The 22,036-nt window shown below is 36.7% G+C and overlaps 1 long non-coding RNA gene across 3 annotated transcripts in view; it reads right to left on the minus strand.

The window, feature by feature from the left end:
• Positions 1-22,036, minus strand: part of LOC125922938 (uncharacterized) — a 172,688-nt gene that overhangs the window by 53,512 nt on the left and 97,140 nt on the right. The window contains exons 3-5 of one of the 3 annotated variants that reach the window (XR_007457840.1): positions 11,630-11,739; positions 10,429-10,486; positions 9,370-9,423 (exon numbers count right to left, since the gene is read on the minus strand). This is a non-coding gene — a long non-coding RNA (uncharacterized LOC125922938). Of the gene's footprint in view, positions 1-9,369; positions 9,424-10,428; positions 10,487-11,629; positions 11,743-22,036 lie in introns of all 3 variants that reach the window. The other 2 variants (XR_007457839.1, XR_007457841.1) reach the window with 2 other exon arrangements.

Below are 22,036 nucleotides of genomic sequence, written 5' to 3' on the forward strand. Positions count from 1 at the left end.
GAAAATATAATTAAATCACTTTAACATTGGAAATAGTATGGCAAGACCTTTATTTTTGTGAATTCAACATCTGAGTGTTAACATCCATGGCACTTGTTTTCCCAATTTATTTTACATTCCCATATTTTCCCAGTTTATAGTATGTATGAAAATAAGTTTCGGATCACCCTTTAAACGTTTTATTCTGAAATACCAAGTGTATCAGTGAACAATAAAATTTTTGACAATCTCAATGTTTCCATATACTTACAATTAATGTTTGGCTGACTTTGAACATAGTAGCCTTAAGATAAAATAAAATTTAAAGATACTAAAAATATTAAAATGCTAAGTACAACCATAACAGAAAGACAAACATACATAGCTGAGGTCAAATGAAAGAAACGTAAACATCTAGGTGCCAGGGAGGAGCCCAAACAAGCAACTTATGAGACAAAGGAAATCAGTCAGAGAGAAGTAGTGCAGTTGTATGACCTAGGGCCCAGAAGCAAAGGTTTCAATTTCCACATGGGGACAAGAGATGTGGCCTTGAATGCACATACTATAAAGAGGTGGAAACAAGACATTTCCTGAAGTTAGGGCCCCAAGGGGCTGCCCCTTCAATGTAAGACAACCTTTCCACCCCAAAGTTCCAGAGACAAAAAAAAAGACACCATCTCTTCCAAAGGCTCTAACAGGATTCTAAAAGTAAAAATCCATTTGAGAAAGTGAAGATTCAGTTTATGTTATCTTATGGAATAGGAAAAATATCAGCATGAAGATGTATTCCCAACTCTTAAATTTGAAAAACCTGATAGAGGAAAATGCAAGGCTACTCTGCATCAACACTGTAGAAATCTAGATTGACGGTTGTTTTCCTTCAGCATTATTCTCTGGCCCTGGACAAATATACACACAATCATCAATAAAGCTGACCTGAACCCCAAATTCCAAGCCTAATACAGTAAGCAATACAACCAACGGGGGGATTAGAACCCAAAAGCTTCAGAAAATCAAATAAGATGAATTTCTACCATTTTGGGTCTCTGCGCCTTTCACAGAAGTCCCAACAGCACTATGTTGGGACAGAGCATCTCACAACCTCTGTGGTCCCAAGGAGCCACCATGTGGAGGGCCCAGGGAAGAGTGTGCCATTTTCAGTGGAAAACAAGAGGCAGTTATGAATTATGATGACTACATACTTTGGATCTGGATTTGCTGCACCTTTTTTTTTTTTTTAATTTTTTTTTTTTTACGTTTATTTTTGAGACAGACAGAGAGAGACAGAGCATGAACGGGGGAGGGGCAGACAGAGAGGGAGACACAGAATCGGAAGCAGGCTCCAGGCTCTGAGCCATCAGCCCAGAGCCGGACGCGGGGCTCGAACTCGCGGACCGCGAGATCGTGACCTGAGCTGAAGTCGGACGCTTAACCGACCGAGCCACCCAGGCGCCCCACCTTTTTTTTTTTTTATAGTAAGACACCGACTGCTTAAGAAATAAGGATGTTGCAATGAATCCATTAAACAGATGTGAAAAGGAGCATTTTAAGAGGTGCAGTTTCTTTGAAAAATGGATCAAATTCTTGAATTCAACATAACTCAATATGTTTGTAAATAAACATATTTGTTTACCTGAAAAAATAAAACACAAAATTAAATAAATAAATAAATAACATGAGAGGGGCCTATAGCTGGCTCAGTCGGTGAAGCATATGAATCTTGATTTCAGAGTTGTGACTTTGAGCTCCATGTTGAATGTAGAAATTACTTAAAATCTTTAGAAAATATGTTAAATAAACTATAAAATAAGTATATTTTAAGTTATTAAGGAAATAATAAAAAGAGCCAAAACTATAAGGAAAGAACAGAACATGATTTTAAAAATCAAGATATAGGAAAAAAGGAATAGAGCTTCTGTAAAAAAAAAAAAAAGAAAAGAAATAAAAAGAAGAATTTTGGAATTCAAGATTGAAATTTTAAAAATTGAGGATGAATTAATAACAAACTACATGGAGTTGCTGAGATTTAGATTAGAGAACTGGAGGATAGTTCTGAAGAAACTACCCAGGGATAGCAGAGTGAAAGAGGTAAGGGAAGAGGAAATATGAAAAATAATCTACTCCAAAATACCTCTTGCTGGAACTATAGAATATCAAAGCAGAAAAAAATATTAAAAGGAATCAGAGAGAAGACAGATTGTCTGCAAAGGAATATAAATTAGACTGTTAACAAATGAAAAATAACTGTCAGCCTTGAATTCTATACCAGCTCCAATATCACTCAAAGGTATACATGAACAGGTAATAGGAAATACAAAAAATAGAGGAATAAGTTAATTGACACCATAAAGAAGTAATCAAGCAAATTCAATGAGTGGGTCATTCTCAAAAATGAATGTCATGAAAATAGTGAAGGCATAGACCCTTTGCTAGATTAAGAAGATTTAAGAGATATAACAGATACATGCAATGTGTAGATTTTGGTTGGATCCCAGTTTGAAAAAAGAGATTGAAAAATTTGGAACGATTGACAAAACCTGAATATATACTCAGTACTAGTTGATATTAGAGAATGGTTGCTAAAATTTTTATATATGTTGATGACTTTTTATATGTATTAGAGCTCTCTTTAGTTTAGAGAAGCCTACTAAGCTATTTGCATTTGGGGATCAAGTATCAAGATATCTGTGAATTTATTTTTAGGTTGTTTAGCTAACGTGCGTGTGTGTGTGTGTGTGTGTGTGCGCGCGCGCGCGCATGAGTGTGTATAGATAGAGAGTGCACATATGGCAAAAACTTAACAAAAGTTTTAGTCTAGGTGATAGACATATGGGTGTACGTAGTTCTTTAGTTACTTTTCTATATGTTTGAAATTTCCATAATAAAAAAATTAAGAGAGAAAAGATGATGTAAATATATTCTCATAGACTAGATCATTTTTTGTCACTTGCAAATCACACCAAAAAATTTTAGTAATAAATAAATCACAGTAAGAAGAATAAATCAATTACAGTAATAATAAACTACAGAAGATTTCAGGAAAGAACGGAGAAAAAAGACACTGAAATTTAAATCAGTGGAAGCAATGACAGTAAAGACTACCAGAGTGGGAGTTAGCAAAAACCAGTGATGGAAATAGAATACTCACATAAAAATTCGAGGTCGTGATCCAAGGAAGGTATCCTACAAGTTTGCAAAAAATGTAAAGATATGTACTAACTTAAAGATTTTTTTAAATTATGTATATTTTTGAGACAGAGAGAAAGGAGAGAAACAGTGCAAGCTGGGTAGGGGCAGAGACAAGAGAGGGAGACGCAGAATCTGTAGCAGGCTCTAGGCTCTGGGCTGTCAGCACAGAGCCCAATGCAGGGCTCAAACTCACAAACTGTGAGATTGACCTGAGCCGAAGTTGGATGCTTAACTGATTGAGCCCCCCAGCACCCCTTAACTTAAAGATTTTTGATACAACTATGCATATTTAAAAAGGTGAGGTATTCATTGGAAGAACAGAAAAAAATGTATTACTTCAAATAAAATGAGAGAAATAAAATTATAAATCAAGTCTTTCCAAAAGAAAGCAAAAAAGAGAAACAAGTGAAAAGTAAATCGAAAATTAAATATAAAATACTATAAATCAATAAAAATACTCTAGTAATGGCTATAGTATAAATAGATTTTAAGAGTTAAAAGATTCTCGAATTGGATGCTTAAAACTATCACTATAGGCTATTTATAAAATAGATCAGCAATGATCAAGATGGATGAATCTCATAAACATCACCTTGAGTTCTCTGGGAATTGCAAAAAGATAAAATAATATGGAACAATTTATATAATTGTTTAATATACGGACAAAATTGAAACATATATTACACACACAGATTACTATTCAGCAATGAAAAAAATAAAATTGTGGTCAGTTCTGAAAGGACAAAAGTACAGACCAGTGGTTGCCAGGTGTGAAAGATGGGTGGGAGGACAGGAAGAGGTGGGTGTGGCTCTGAAGGAGTAGCATGAGGGAGCACTTTGTGGTGATAGACTAGCTCTGCATCTTGCCTGGGTGGTACACCAATCTATACAGGTGATAAAATGACAGAACTAAACACATACGTTGTGCCAGTGTGTGTTCCAGGTGTTGATATTGTGCTGTAGTTACATAAGATGTAACCGCTGAGGAAAACTGGGTGAGAGGTACACAGAACCTCCCTGTACTCCCCTTTGAAATTTCCTATGAATCTGTGATTACTGTAAAACCTGGGTTTGGAGCATAATTTGTTCTGGAAACATGCTTGTAATCCAAAGAACTTGTGTATCAAAGTGAATTTCAACAACCACTGTGGTAGTCGTGATCATGTGACATTAGGCATCACATACTACTTGTAAGACATGACTTGTTTATCAAGTTAAAATTTATTAGAAATGTTTGCTTGTCTTGCAGAACACCCACAGAACAAGTTACTCGCAATCCAAGGTTTTACTGTATTTCAAAATAAGGTTTTAAAAATTCTATACCTTGCTTTTAACTAATATGTATATGGCAAATGCATTAAAAATGTCTCCGTGTTGTTCAGAATTTTCTGAGTGCTACATGGTCATACTTAACATTTACAAAATAATAATAGCAATGATGCAGAAGACGAGAATTGTAATAGTTCACAAACAAATAAAAATGTTTGACCCAGGGTCACCTGGGTGACTCAGTCGGTTAAGCGTCTGACTTCAGCTCAGGTCATGATCCCGCGGTTCATGAGTTTGAGCCCTGCGACAGGCTTCGCGCTGGCAGCTCAGAACCTGGAGCCTGCTTCAGATTTTGTGTCTTCCTCTCTATCTGCCCCTCTCCCACTCATTCTCACTCTCTCTCTGTCTCTCTCTCTCTCTCTGTCTCTCTGTTAAAAATTTTTTTAAACGTTTGACCCAGGAATCATGTCAGAAAATAACATGCACCGGCAAACTAAACAAGATAATTAGACTTTCACTTTGTTTTGTGATGAATAGTATTCATTTAACTCCAGTCTCAGAAACTCTGACAGAATCATGACAGTCCAGTTTAAGCAGAGAATACAGGCAGTCCCGACTTTGCATGATTCTCATATACAGAAATTTCAGTTACCACGGATCAGTTAAATAACACACGTCCTCCAAAAATTCAATTTTCAGTTATCACATACATTCAGTGCCATTACGTGAAGTTTTAACTTCTCTGCTAGGTCTTCGGTCCACAAATCACGACATAACTAAAAGACATGCATCATGATTAGAAAGCAATCATGTCACTTCTTTTCAAAGTTTGTTGGTGATCGATCACTGAGCATCTGTTACTCAACTCATGCACAGGCAGTGAAGTGGATAGTTCTGCTTCATGAAGACAAATGTAGATGGGAAAAATGATGGTGATAAAAAGCATAAATATGTCCCAGAGGAAATGAATCCAGCAAAAAAGCTCCACATAAAAGGAATTCTCAAATATATTTTCTGACACTGCAACCATAGGAGTGGGAATTTGGGAATGTGGGGAGGTGATCCAAACTTAAAAGGAATATAACAGGGGTGCCTGGGGGGCTCAGTCAGTTAAGCCTCCAACTCTTGATTTTGGCTCAGGCCATGATCTCATGGTTCATGGGTTCAAGCCCCGTGTCCAGCTCTGCTCTGACAGTGCAAACCCTGCTTGGGATTCTCTCTCTGCCCCTCCCCTGCTCGTGCACATGCTCGCTCGCTCTCTCTCTCTCTCCAAATAAATAAACATTTAAGAAAATGAGCACAACAATTGGCCAACACATAGAAAGGTTTCTTACTCCTTCTTGTAAGTCATACAAGAAGACAAGCATTGTTGAAACTACACCTAAGTTTTACAAATAAAACACATTAATATGTTTTATATAACAGTGTACCAAACATTCCTTTTACTATCTTCGCGTGTCCTTAATGTACATGTAACCATGTATATACATGTATAAACAGTAAAGGTGTTTTTAACGTTTTGACAAGAAATATTTAAAGATCACAGAACAATCATGATTCTTCCCCCTATGGATTTTAAGATCATTTGCACAATTATTTTTACTGCCCCACACTAATGTACAAAGTGAGGACTGCTTACATATAAAAGGGATAATCAACCTGTGCATGAATTGAGTAACAACTCCATTCCCCTGTAAGAAAACAGATTTTCTACATGATTTAGGAGGTAAATAACACAAACAGGACTTACTTAGGCTTTTCCTCTAACCCTGTGTGCTGTCATTTGACGGTCAAATCCCCTTTTTAATAGTCCTTCATATATTTTAAGCAAGAAATCTCTCACTTCAAATGAAATCTGAAGTGAAACAACTTTATTAAACAGCAACTCAAGATTACACTTAAATTTATTTTGTTTATAAAGCACTTGATGAGAACTATGATGAACCAAATACCGTACATGAGAGCTATGGTCATTTCAACCATTTTAGTCCAATTTTTTTCCTGAGTTTTTTGTTCATTATTTTGATGCATGCAGATAAATAAATACAGATGCTAACAGTTCAAGTGACCCTTGACATCTCTGTAATACTCTTCCCTTAATCTGAGATGGCTAGTTTGCCTGCGTACATATGTGAAACTTGCAGTAAGAAAAAAAAAAAAAAAAAAAACCTTAGCAGCCTTATTCCAAAATATGCCCAAAAATTTAAAAAGGAAACAGAAACAAATAAAATTATCATCAGAACTATAGGTGGGAATTATTATAGAAAGTTTTATTAGCAGCCTTCTTTATAATGGATAAAAATTTTAAATGGAATTGACTTAAATATCCAAATTTAGACCAATGGAGCAAAATATGGTAAATTCAGAATGGAATATTAAGCATCTGTGAAAATTTATGTTTAGGAACAGTTTTCAACAATGAGAGGAAAGGCATATAATTTAGATAAAAAAGAGTATAAGGTGATAGATGCATCTAATGCAACTATGTATTTCAAATGCACAAAAATACTCAATACTAATATAATATTAACAACTGTCCCCGGAGGGTGTGATTGTGAATGTTTGACTAGCTGATGGATAAAAGGATTGATACTTGCATCTTTATATTTTTCAATACTTTCCAAAATATAAATGACAATAAAAGTATTTTTAAATACTTCACTAATAAAAATTGCATAAAAGAAATAAGCCTCTCCTTCCAGACTAGAAGTGGTTCTCAAAACACCCATGCAGCTTGAGCAACAAAGCAAGGACTCTTCTTGGAGAGGAACTTTCTACATCATATTCAGGCCCCATTTTCAGAGACTAAATTCAGTAAAGATAGGAGCCCATGATCCCCATGGAGACAATGGCTAGCAAATCCTGTAGCAACTCTCCCCAAAACCCATTCCAATCCCTTAGTACTCATAATGGAGAATTTGCCAGAATGGAATTTGCCTGTGGCTATTTTGTAACTTAACACACTGGAAAACTAAACCATGCCTGCAAAATGTGGTTATAACTTATATAGACTTCTTTAGTAAACCAGTATTATTTTATAAGAACAAGATCAGGAAAAATGATTACTCTCAAAAAACCAGAATTAAGTAAATAAACAAACCAAACAAACCAAATGAAAGAAGTAAAATCAGAGACAACTAAAAGTCATCAAATACCAATTTACCAGGGCGCCTGGGTGACTCAGTCGGTTAAGTGTCCTACTTCCACTCAGGTCATGATCTCACGCTTTGTGGGTTCGAGTCCCCCAGTGGGTTCTGTGCTGTCAGCTCAGAGCCTAGATCCTGCTTCAGACTCTGTGTCTCCCTCTCTCTGTGCCCCTCCCTGGCTCGTGCTCTCTCTCTCTCTCTCAAAAATAAATATTAAACACTGAAAAAATCAATTTACCCAAGTCATTCCTTAGAGGTAGTGTGTTTGAATAAGATTAGGATTAGAATATCAATGAACCTATGTGGTTTTGTTTTTTTTTTAATTTTTTTACTGTTTATTTATTTTTGAGACAATGCAAGAGACAGAGTGCAAGCAGCAGAGGCGCAGACAGAGGGAGACACAGAATGTGAAGCAGGCTCCAGGCTCTGAGCTGTCAGCCCAGAGCCCGACGACCCGGGGCTCGAACTCACAAACCGTGAGATCGTGACTTGAGCCGAAGTCAGATACTTAACTGACTGAGCCACTCAGGCGCCTCCAATGAACTTATGTTATTATTTTTGTCTATAGTTTCATTATCAGTAAGTTGGAGGTCTTTAAAAATAGTTCAATTTTATTTTTAATGTAATTTTTTTTAATAAAAACTACATACGCACATGACTTTCTTTTTATAAATTCAAATAGACTGAAGGCAGGAAGCAAAAAATAAATAACTCTCTATACTCCAAACTCAAGTCTTACTCACAGAATGAACTATAAAATTAGTTTCTTGGGTTTCATTATAGAAAATTGGGGGATATATACAAGAATACAAATACACACACACATATTTGTTTTATGCATGTGAGAAACATAATATGCCTGCTTTTCTGCATTCTTTTCTCCCTTAAAAATATATTTTGGAAAATTTCCACATTGGTACATAAAAATAAACTTCATTCTTTGTAATAGTTGAATGTCATCACACGCATGATTGTTCTATAACTTACTTAATTTCCTGTTGATATATATTAAATTCCTTCTAGTTCTTGCATTACAATCTGCAGAAATGGGCATCCATGTACACATTATTTGTGTATGTTAGTTCAAGTAAGATAAGTTCTTAGCAATGGAATTGCTAGACCAAAGGCACATTTTGTTTTTTGAGAAATATTACCAAATTACCCTACATATAAGTTTACACTGACTGATACTCCCAAGAACAGTGTATATAATAATGATTTTTCTTGCAACTTCATCTTACAGCATTATTCTATAACTGTAAAACTCATATCCTGAAAATAAGTACCATTTCATCCACCATCAGCTGTCACACCAGAAGACTCTGATCATGTATTCTTTCAAATTATTCTTGTCATTGGAAGTCTTCACCTTACTTATATAGTTGCTGATATCTTATATCTGGTTTGGGCAGTAATGATGGAATCTAGCAGTACTGGATTCTGAAACCTTTGTTTTAATGGAAGGGATAACTGTATAACCTCATTTCCAAAATCTTAGGTGTGTTAAAACTGGCTTGAATGGTACATCCAAATGTAGTCATTAAAGAAATGTTTTTTAAAAATTAAATGGTAGTCATTCATTTTCGAATGATATCCTGATTTCCATTTATACATTCACAAAATATAACTTTAAAAACTATTAGCATTCTTCGTGCCCCCCAAAATAACTTTGAAATGTCTATCAGATCTTACGTTAGTATCTCCCTATAGTACATATTTGTCAAACCTTAGTAATGAAAAATTAACTTCCCAATTACTAGCAATGTAAAAACAAACAATTCCTTACCTGAAACTCTTGAGCTTCTCCAAGACCTTTTTTAAAAGTTCTACAAAGTAGAATCTGTAAAACATATGGCACATCCAAGAAGGAAATCTTTAAATTTTGGACATGAGCACAAAGTGGTAGCTCTTTTAGAAGAGACTTTTCTCTACTGCAAACCAGCTGTAGGCACAGTCTAGTTATAGCCCTCAGAAAAGCTGTGCTGTGATATATTAATTTACACCTACTGTGCATTAAATGAGAAACCAGAGGCCACGTACTGGGCACATAACTTATTACCCCAACATAAAACACATACTACGCTTACTAGTAAAAATATTTAAGGTATGGTGTCTGGGAATTTGTGATGTGACAAACAAGTAAAGAAGCTGAGTATTTATGGTATTATTACCTAACTCATGATGCCAGAATATCCATAATAAATAGCAAAAGAAATGACCAGCTAGACCTTGAAAATTTTAATAAAATAATGGAAAATAGGTAATTACTAAAATTACAAAGGCCATAAATTAATGCTTTTACACCAAATTTGTGAAGTGTTAGTTGATTACACAAATCTGAGTGCTTAATGCTTATTCTTATTCCATAAAGCAATATCAAAAAAGTAGTGATTCTGCACTATTTTTAAAGGATTGAGTCCAATATCTCTGGAGCAAAATAGTAAATAATTACAATTTTCTTATTAGAAATTTTCCATGTTTTTAAATTTTTTATGTTTATTTATTTTTGAGAGAGAGAGAGAGAGAGAGAGAGAGAGAGAGAGAGAGAGTGTGACAGAGTGCAAGCAGGGGAGGGGCAGAGAGAGAGGGGCAGACACAGAATCCAAAACAGGCTTCAGGCTCTGAGTTGTCAGCACTGAGCCCGATGTTGAGCTCAAACCCATGAGCCATGAGATCATGACCTGAGCCGAAGTTGGATACTCAACTGACTGAGCCACCCAGGTGCCCCAGAAATTTTCCATTTTAATTGTGACAGCTGGGCTACTTTCACATGAGAAAACATACTCACAAGAATAATACTCTATTACCCAGACATGATGCTACCCCACACTGCTGATAGCTTCACCTGAAGTGGCACATGAAGGCAGTTTCTGGAAAAGTGACAGCCCTGGAGAGTAAATCCCCTAGGGAAGAAACACCATCCAGTGGGAAAGGGAGTTAGTCAGTAAATGTCCCAGAATCCCTGAATAGAGCTGGGTTATTTTAAGATGAGTTTCTTGGGGCATATCCCGTAGGATGTGCCTCCAGCAGTTACCCACACATCAGTGCACCTTTATTGCCTTTTCTCTCTTGCCTTTGCTTCCTAGGATGACTTCCCAAATAAATTAATGGCAAACAAGTCCTTATCTCAGAGTATGCTTTGGGGTAAACCATATTAAGAAAGCAGCTTGTATGTGGTAGAAGTTTATTGTTCTCTCCTGAAGTAGTTCTGAGGTATACAGCCAAGGGTTGGTAGTGTAACCCTGCCGTTCTTGACATGTCATTTCTTTATCCGATTACAAGATGGTCCACGTTGGCTAAGATGGCTTTCACCATCTCCCAAACTGTGGAAAAGGGGAAAAAACAGAGTGCACAAGACCACTCCTTTTCGGGGCACATCTTAGAAAGGTACACAACGTTTGTGTTTTTGGATCTTTGGCCAGGATGTAGTCATATGGCTACATTTGGCTGCAAGGGTGGCTGGGAAATGTTGTCTCTATTGGGCAATCATGTACACAGGTAGTAGTCAGAAGTTTTATTATTTGAGAAAGGGGAAGAATATTTGTGGAAAACCAATACCTGCACCTTTATAATGTCCCATTATGACCTTAAACCAATTGTATGTAATGTGATTATTGGCAGCATTAGGTCTAAATCTACCATCTTGATATTTGTTTTCTATTTGTCCCACCTGTTCTTGGTTCTCTCTCTCTTCCTTTTCTCAGACTTCCTTTGGATTAATCCTTTTCTATGGTTCCTTTTTTTTCTCCTTTTCCAATTTATTAGCTATAAATCTTTGCCTGATTATTTTAATGGTGGCTTAAGGGCCGTCACCACGGACTCATTTTAACTTATCACTATCTTCAAGTGATAGTATGTCACTTCACATATAGCATCAGAACCTTACAAGAGTATTATTTCCATTTCTCCCTTGGCAACCCTTCTGCTCTTTTTATCCTACATTTTGGTCCTACATATGTATTATCCCCACGTACACTATTATTAATTTTGTTTAGTTAATTATCTTTTTAAAAATTTAAATAACAGAAAAAAAGTCATATGCTTACCTATGCAATTGGCATTTCCCGTGCCTTTATTCCTTTGTGTAGATGCACAATTTTATCTGGTATCATTTTCTTGTTGAAAGACTTCCTTTAGCACTTCTTGTACCACAAATCTGCTGATGAGAAACATTTTGCTGGATATAGAATTCTAGCTTTTTGTTCTGGTACCTTAAAGTTGTTGCTTCACTGTACTCTTAAATGTGACTTGTTTTTTTAAAAGAAATCTGATGTCATGCTTATTCTTGTTCCTCTATATACATAACATGTTTTTTCATCCTGGCTCCTTTCATATTTTTCTTTTCAAAACCACTGGTTTTGAGCAATTTATTATGTGCCATGATGCCATTTTCTGTTTCTTGTGATTAGAGATTATTGAAATTTTTGGATCTATAGGTTTATGATCTTCATCAAATTTGGAAATTTTCAGCCATTATTTCTTTAAATATTTTTTCTAAATTCCTTCAGGGACTTAAATTACATGCACATTAGGTTTCTTGAAGTTTTTTTCTCATAACTAATACTCTGTTCCTTTTTTAAGTTTTTGTCTATGTTTCATTTTGGATAGTTTCTATTTCAGTCTGCAGGTTTGTTAATATTTTCTTCTGCGATATGTAGTTTATATTCCCTCCAGTGTATTTTTTTAAGTTTTTATTTATTTATTTATTTTTATTTATTTATTTATTTATTTATTTATTTATTTATTTTGAGGGGCGGGGTGTAGGGGCAGAGAGGAGAGAAACAGAGAGAGAATCCCAAGCAGGATCTGCACCATCAGCACAGAGCCTGATGTGGGGCTCAGTTCTACAACCATGAGATCATGGTCTGAGCCAAAATCAAGAGCCAGACACTTAACTGACTGAGTGCCCCTCTTCCAGTGTATTTTTTCTCTCAGACGTTAGAGTTTTCATCTCTAGAAATTTGATTTGCTTTTTTTAATCTTTTATGTCTCAACACATTTAATCTTCCCTTTAGCTTTTTAAACTATGGCATAGATTGCAGTAAAACTATTTTAATGTCCTTATCTGCTGGTGGTAATATCTGTGCCACTCTGGGTCAGTTTTAATTAACTGATTTTTCTCATTATGCATGATATCTGCCTGCTTCTTTGCATGGTAATTTTTCACTGATCCTTGAAATTGTGAATGTTGGCTTTTTGGTTCCTGGATATTTTTGTATTCCTATAAACATTTCTGAGTTTTACTTAATCCTTTTGGGTCTTGTTTTCAACATTTGTTAGGAGGGACAAGTGCTGTGTTTACTCTAGTACTAAACTCCTCTGTCCATTACCCTGTGGATTTTGAGGTTTTCCACTGTAGCTGATGGGAGCAGATTCTACCCCTGACCCTATCTGAGCCCTGGTTACTGTTCCCCCTAATTTTTTGGTGGGTTCTTCTCCTGGCTTTAGGCAGTTCTTTCACATACTGGTTAGTACTCAGTTCTCTAGGGCAACCCTCTGAAAATCTACTGGACATCTGTTAACCTTTGTAAAGTTTTGGCCTGCCACGGTGAAGATGGGGATGCTTCTCTTTTAAAATAGAAGGAGACTTTCACCTGGTAGAGGGAGAAAGCAGGTTGATGTAGGTGGCTATGATGTAAAAATTTCTGCTCATTCATGGTTTCATCAACTGTGTCTGGAGTTCTATGCATCAAGCACAGGTACAGGTACCAGGAGGCCTCACAAGAGATGGTAAATCATACATGGGAGTCACTATCCCTGGAAAAACTGCTACTGTACCCTCCCCAAACTCTGAGGATGTGTTCTTAGATGACAATGGTCACTTTTGCAAGAGTCTACAAAAGTCTAACTAGGAAATAAGGGGTGATTGATGGAACTTTTAACCAGTTTAACTGAAGCTCAGAAATTGCTAGCATAAATAGCATTTATCAACCCCATCCCCAACACCTTTTTGCATCCATTGATGTATCCAGGAGATTTTTTCCACTTTTATTTGTTTTTAGTTGGGAAAAGAAATAAAGAATTTGAGATTGGAGCAGAGCCCAGATGACAGATGAGAGGACAGAAGGAAGAATGGGTCTCTCTGATACTGAGACCCAAGAGTTAGCTTTTTTTTCCTCTCTGGGTTCTGAAGGAAAAAAAGTTAAAATAGGCTTTGAAAGATTTAGAACACAATCAAAGCTACTTTAGAGCCAAAAAGGGAAATATTGTATCTGCCACTTTATTAAGATCATGTTTTGTCCCAATAGAAAGACAATATTTTTTTTTAAACAATAACAGTAAGTATTCATAGGCATGTGTGGAACGGGCTCTCTCACACAGTGTCGGGAAGATGGCAGATGAATGAATCTTTTTGTAAAGACAATTTTGCAGAATGTTACAAAAATATAAGGCACGCACCATTTGACCTGATAATTCCTCTTCTGAAACTCTGTCTGAAGACTATCACACACATACACAGAAAAGTACTCACAATCATTCTCATTTTAATGGCTTTGATAGCAAAAAATGAGAAGTCAATGCTACAGGTAGAATTGTGTCCCCCTAAAAGTTGTGGTAAAGCCCTAACCCCCCAGTACCTCAGAATGTGACCTTATTTGAAAAAAAAAAAAAATGTTAATTGCAGATTAGTTAAGATGAGGTCATACACAAGTCGAATGGCCCCCAATCCAATATGAGTGGTGTCCTTACAAGAGAGAGAAACATTGTGTAAGCAGGGGCACCCACAGAGAGAAGATATTGCGAAGATCCGTAGGGACATGATGGTCGAGTGCCTGGAGCACTGCATCTACCAACCAAAAAACGCCAGGTATTACCAACGAACACCAGAAGCTAGAAAAAGAAAGGAATATTCTCTCCTACAGCTGTCAGAGAGAGCATGACATATTTATTTCCTGATTCTGTGTCTCCCTCTCTCTCTGTCCCTTCCCTGCTCAAATAAACATTAAAAAAAAAAATTAAGAAAGATATAAACCAAACTCCTAGCCATGTTTTGTGTCTTATCCTCTACATTCCCTCAGTCTTTCATAATAATAATGTAGTTGTATATATTTTGTATAATTTCAAAACATTTTTTAAGAGTAAAGTTTAAGCACTTTCTTGAAAATCACCTTTTAATAACTTCACACCTTCACACTGTAAAACTAAAGCAAAAAGGAACGACATAAATACTGTCATTTCATACTGGAGTAAAAGCTAATGATTCTGATACTGTTACACACATGCTGGGATTGAACAAATTAGTAAATGTATGGCTGATGGTGGGAGGAGGCTTCTCACTATTGGAAAAGAAGAATGTAGAGATGTAAAAGGAGAAGGCAAGAAGGAACACTGCATGCTAGATTAGATTTGAAGACATCAGTATGAACTGGGTTTTGTTTGTTTGTTTTTTGTTTTCTGTTTTTGAGAGAGAGATAGAGAGTAAGCAGGAGAGAGGCAGGCAGAATCCCAAGCAGGCTCCAAGCTGTCACCATGAAGCCTGATGCAGTGCTCAGATTCATGAACCATGAGGTCATGACCTGAGCCAAAATCAAGAGTCAGACACTTAACCAACTGAGCCACTCAGCCCCCAGTATGAACTGTTTTAGGTTACTGTAGATAGAGATGGGTAAAGCAATACTGATGCAAATGTGTACATACACAGGTTAGTACACATACAAATATTTTTTAGTTCTGTCCAGGGCTTAGAAGCAATGATACTCCAGTGGCAACAAACATTTTCAACAAACATTTCAGAACTTGGTTTCTAATACCATTCTCCAATAAAAGGAATCAGGGATCCTTTGTAGAATGACCAATTCTAAGACGAGGTGAGGGAAAATACAACATGATACTGGAGCATCTTGTAGTGTCAGAAAGTAAGGAAACATCCAAAAACTAAATAATGGGACACAGGAGCCAACCAAAAAAAAAAAAAGTCCCAATAGTTAAAACTAAACAATTTAAGAGCAAAATAAATAGCATAGTATTGAATTATAACTCAAAGTATATAATTAATATCTATAAGTCTATACTGATATAAATAAATGACTTAAAAAATAAGTTAAAGGGAAAGAGACAAATCTCCCACACAAAAGAATTCCAAAATAGTTTCTGTGGGTACTTTCCTCCTCAAGAAGGTGAAGCTTAACTCCCTCCTCCCCTTGATTTTGGGCTGCACTTAGTCACTTGTTTACAAAGAGTAGAGTATGGAAAGTAAAAGAAGAAAGAGATAAAAGTGTATTTACAGTGAAGAAACCTGACATTCCCTTGATCAGGTGATCAAGGTTAATATCATCAGTGATAAGCCAAGTTGATAGCAAATACACTTAATATGATGAGAACCATACTTCATCTTCATCCTCATCCTCCCAAACACCCATGACCCCAGTCTAACCATGAGAAAAACACCAGACTTTATTCTTTTTTATTTAATTTTTTTTAAACGTTTATTTTTGAGACAAAGAGAGACAGAGCATGAATGTGGGAGGGTCAGAGACAGAGGGAGACACAGAATCTGAAACAGGCTCCAGGCTCCAGGCTCTAGGCTCTGAGCTGTCCGCACAGAGCCCGACGCGGGGCTCGAACTCATGGACGACGAGATCATGACCTAAGCTGAAGTCGGACGCTCAACCGACTGAGCCACCCAGGTGCCCCACACCAGACAACTTTAAATTGAGGTGTATTCTACAAAATATATGACTAGCGTTCCTCAAAAACAAGGAAGTGTGAAAAAATGTCACACACCAAAGATGCTAAGGAAACATGACACCTAAGTGTAATGTGGTATCCTGAATAGGATCCTGGAACAGAAAAAGAACATTAGGGACAAAAATAGTAAAATCTGAATATAATGTGGAGGTTAGTTATTAATAATGTGTCAGCAACTATGTGGATGGAACTAGAGGGTATTATGCTAAGCAAAATTAGTCAGTCAGAGAAAGACAAATATATGACTTCACTCATATGAGGAATTTAGGATACAAAACAGATGAACATAAGAGAAGGGAAGCAAAAATAATATAAAAACAGGGAGGGGGACAAAACATAAGAGACTCTTAAGTATAGAGAACAAACAGAGGGTTGCTACAGGGGTTGTGGGAGGAGGAATTGGCTAAATGGGCAAGGGGCAATTAAGGAAGACACTTGTTGGGATGAACACTGGGTGTTACACACGGGATGAATCACTGGAATCTACTTCTGAAATCATGGTTGCACTACATGCTAACTAACTTGGATGTAAATTAAAAAATAAATTAATTAGTGGCACCTGGGTGACTCAGTCAGTTAGGCGTCTGACTTCAGCTCGGGTCATGATCTCACTGCTCGTGAGATCTGCATTGGGCTCTGTGCTGACAGCTCAGAGCCTGGAGCCTGCTTCATATTCTGTGTCTCCCTCTCTCTCTGTCCCTCCCCCATTCGTGCTCTGTCTCACTCTCTCTCTCTCTCTCTCCCAAAAAATAAATAAACATTTTAAAAATTCTAATTAATTTTTTTTAAATAATGACTGATAGAGAAAAAAATAATGTATCAATATGGATTCATTGCTTGTGACAAATGTACCATACTAATGTAAGACGTTAACAATAAGCAAAACTGGGTGGGGCGCCTGGGTGGCTCAGTGGGTTGAGCATCCGACTTCAGCTCAGGTCATGATCTCACGGTTTGTGAGTTCGAGCCCCCATCAGGCTCTGTGCTGACGGCTCGGAGCCCAGAGCCTGCTTCTGATTCTGTGTCTCCCTCTCTCTCTGCCCCTCCCCTGCTCGCACTGTCTCTCTCTCTCTCTCTCTTTCTCTCTCCTTCAAAAATAAACATTTAAAAAAAATTTTTTTAAACAATAAGCAAAACTGGGTGAGGGGGATACAGGAACTACTTGTACTACATTCTTGATTTTTCCCTTTAAATTTAAATGACTTATTTTTTGGAACTCATTCATGTGGTTCCATTTCTTAATTCTGGTGAAAAACACATAACATAAAATCTACCATCTTAACTACTTCTAAATGTGAAGTTCAGTTGGGGCGCCTGGGTGGCTCAGTCGGTTAAGCTGCCGACTTCGGCTTAGGTCATGATCTCGCAGCCCGTGAGTTCGAGCCCCGCGTCGGGCTCTGTGCTGACAGCTTAGAGCCTGGAGCCTGTTTCAGATTCTGTGTCTCCCTAACTCTCTGACCCTACCCCATTCATGCTCTGTCTCTCTCTGCCTCAAAAATAAATCAATGTTAAAAATAAATAAATAAATAAATAAATAAATAAATAAAATGTAAAGTTGGGTAGTGTTAAGATGTTATTCACGTTGTTGTGCAACCAATCTTCAGAACTTTTTCATTTTGCAAAACTAAAACTCTATACCCATTAGATAATAACTCTTCATGTCCCCCTCCCTCCTGTCCCTGGTGACTGCGCATTCGACTTTCCATCTCTATGGATTTGACTACTCTAAACACCTTGTGCAAGTGAGATCTTACAATATTTGTCTTTTTTGACTGTTTTTTTTTCACTTGGCTCAGTGTCCTCTAACTTCATCCACATTGTTGTGTGTTAAGTGTCTTAAGTCAGCTTAGGCTGCTATAACAAAATACCATAGACTGGGTAGCTTAAACCATAGACAATTCTCACAGTTGTGGAAATGGGAAGATCAGAGTGCCAGCATAGTCCACTTCTGGTGAAAGCTTTCTTTCTGACTTACATACATCTTGCTATGTCCACATATGATGGGAACAGAAAGCTCTAGCCTCTTCCTCTTCTTATAACGACAATAACTCTATCATGGAGTCTCCACCCACATGACCTCATCAAAACCTAAGTACCTCCCAAAGGCCCTCCTAATACTATTACATTGGGGATTAAGATTTCAACATCTGAATTTCTAGGGAACATAGAAATTATGACTATTCAGTCCATAATAGTCAGAATTTCATTTTTTAAAGACTAAATTGTATATACTATTCATATCCACATACCTTTATCCATTCATTCACCAGTAGACATTTGGGTTGTTGTACCTCTTGTCTATTATAAATGGTGCTACTACGAACACAGGTGTGCAAATATCTCTTTGAGATTCTACTTTCAATTATTTTGGATATATATCCAGAATTGGAATTGCTAGATAATGTGGTAATTCTATCACTAACTGAGGTCTCAGTTTTAGGTCTCTGATCCCTTTGAGTTAATTTCTGTACATGGCATTAAATAAGGTCCAACTTAATTCTTTTGCATGTCGATATCCGGTTTTCCTAACAGCATTTGTTGAAGAAACTATCCTTTCCCCACTGGATGGTCTTGGCATCCTTGTTGAAAATCATTTGATCATATATGTGAGTGTTTATTTTTGACTAATCTGTTTCATTGACATATACGTCTGTCTTTATGCCAATACCACACCGTCTTGGTTATTTCAAATTCATAATAAGTTTTCAAATTAGGAAGTATAAGACCTTTAACTTTGTTCTTTTTCAAGAATTTCAGCTATCCAGAGTCCCTTGAAATGTCATATAAATTGTAACACTTTTTTTTTTTTTTAAATGCTTATTTACTTTGAGAGAGTGAGTGGGAGAGGCAGAGAGAGAGGGAGGGAGAATCTCAAGCAGGCTTTGCCCTGTCAGTGCATAGTCCGACTCCAGGCTCAATCTCATGAGCCATGAGATCATGACCTGAGTCCAAGCCAAGAGTTGGTTACTTAACCGACCGAACCAGCCAGGTGCCTCAGCACTTTTTTTTTTTTTTTAATAAATCTGAAATTATTTTAAAATTATGTCTATCAAGAAAAGTCATGGATATTTTTCTCTGTCATCAAATATATTCCTATGTATTTTAATTGCTACTAAACACAACATTGTATGTATACACTACAATTTATTTAAACAATTTCTTATTGACGGAAATTTGGGGTTTTGTCAATTTTATATTCTCCAACTGCTTCAGTGAGAATCGCTGTGCATATATATATATATATATATTTCTAATGGGGGCTATTTTTTTAAGTTTTTATATAAATTCCAGTTAGCATGCAGTGTAATATTAATTTCATGTGTACAATATAGTTATTTGACACTTCCATACAACACCTGGTACTCATCACAAGTGCACTCCTTAATCCCCATCACCTACTTAGCCCATCCCCATGCCTACTTCCCTTCTTGTCCCCATCAGTTTGTTCCCTATAGTTAAGAGTCTATATCTTGGTTTGCCTCTCTCTTTTTTTTTGTCCCTCTACTCATCTGTTTTGTTTCTTAAATTCCACATATGAATGAAATTATATGGTTTGACTGACTTATTTTGCTTAGCATAATACTCTCTAGTTCCATCTATGTCATTGCAAATGATAAGATTTGTTCCTTTTTATGGCTGAGTAATATTCCATTATACATATACACACACATATGTATATACTAGACACTTGCTGCTTCCATAATTTGGCTATTATAGATAATACTGCTATAAATACCAGGGTACCTGTATACCTTTGAATTAATATTTTTATATTCTTTGGCTAAATACTTAGTAGTACAATTACTGGATTGTAGAGAAGTCCTACTTTAACTTTTTGAGGAACCTCCATACTGCTTTCCAAGGTGGCTTCACCAGTTTGCATTCCCACCAACAGTGCAAGAGCATTCCCCTTTCTCTGCATCCTTGCCAATAGTGTTGTTTCATGTGTTATTATTTTAGCCATTCTGACAGGTTGTGAGGTGATATCTCATTGTAGTTTTTTTTAAGTTTATTTATTTATTTTGAGAGAGAGAGAGAGAACCAGTGGGGGAGGGGCAGAGAGAGAGGGGGACAGAGGATCCAAAGCAGGCTCCAGGCTCTGTGCTGACAGCAGAGAGTCTGACTTGGGGCTCGAGATCATGACCTGAGTCGAAGCCCAACACTTAAGAGACTAAACCACCCAGGCTTCCCTCATTGTGGTTTTGATTTGCATTTCCCTGATGATGAGTGATATTGAGTATCTTTCCATGTGTCTGTTGGCCATGTGTATGTCATTTTGGAAAAATGTCTATTCATGTCCTCTGCCCATTTTTTAACTGGATCATTTATTTTTGAGGTATTGAGTTTTATAATTTCTTTTCTTCTTAATGTTTATTTTTGAGAGAGAGGGAGAGAGAGAGGGGGAGAGAGGGAGTTTGCATAGTTGGGGAGAGGCAGAGAAAGAGAGACAGAGGATCTGAAGCAGGCTCCACGCTGACAACAGAGAGCCTGATGTGGGGCTTGAACTCACAAACTGCCACATCATGATCTGAGCTGGAGTTGGACACTTAACTGACTGAGCTGCCCAGGTGCCCCTGTAAGTTCTTTACATATTCTGGATATTAACCCCTTATCAGATATATCATTTGCAAATATATTCTCCCATTCTGTAGGTTGCCTTTTAGTTTTAATGATTGCTTCCTTTACTTTGCAAAAGCTTTTTATATCAAGGTAGTCCCAATAATTTATTTTTGTTTTTGTTTCCCTTGACAAAGCAGGAAAAAATATCCAATGGGAAAAAGAATGTCTCCTCAACAAATGGTGTTGAGAAAACTGGACAGCAAATATGCAAAAGCATGAAGGGCTGTTATTTTTTAAAAGTCAGTAATTGGAGCGGGATTGCTAAATCAAAGGATATGCTCATGTTAAAAGTTAATTTATACCAAACTGTACTATACTATACTACAGATGTACTATACTATATATACTATTAATTGTACTGTAGTATAGATTAATATTTCAACTTATATCCTATCAACACTGCATGTGAGGCTTTCCCACTTCTCTCCTTAATGTCTTGTTTTCTCTTTTTCATCCTTGCTGATTTGATGGACAAAAATTTGAAATCTGCTTGTTGCTTTAAATCTGTAGTCTCCTGAACCTTCAAACTGAGTGTTACTTGTTCATTATCATGTAAATTTAAAAAACTTTAACTCTTCCCATTGTCTTCAATAGAAATGTTTCTTGGTTACAAGCCAAATAAACTGACTATGACTAACTTTAGCAGAAGATAATGTACTAGAAGCAAATCAGAAGAGCCATAGAATTGACAAGGGCTAAAGAATCAGCTTTTTAAAATAGTAAGTGGGGGGTTTCTAAGGGTAAGGCCAAAAAAACAGCAGCAATGGTCCCTAAGCAAGAAAGATTTGATCACAGATGCAATGAATAACCTTTTGCCACCCTTTGTGTCTTTCACTCAAAATTCCAAAGTCCTGAGAGAAAGAAGTGTCTGTTTGGCCAGGTCTAAATCACATGCCCTGACCCCCTCAGTTTCCACAGTGGGAAGTGAGTTCAATCTCTCATGAAGTATACAAACAATGGAGATTCTCCAACCAGGACACAAGAGTTCTATTAAAGACAGACTGGGATGCTGAATTGCCCCCAACTTGGCAAGTATACACTAAATGGGGAAAAAAATGCTTATAACCTAACAAACTTTTTTCTATAACTGAAGATTGGATAAAGAATACTGAGTGGATTTTCCTTCAGACTGATGCTCTGGGTAT

Source organism: Panthera uncia, chromosome B1, assembly GCF_023721935.1.
Source record: "Panthera uncia isolate 11264 chromosome B1, Puncia_PCG_1.0, whole genome shotgun sequence".
NCBI lineage: Eukaryota > Metazoa > Chordata > Mammalia > Carnivora > Felidae > Panthera > Panthera uncia.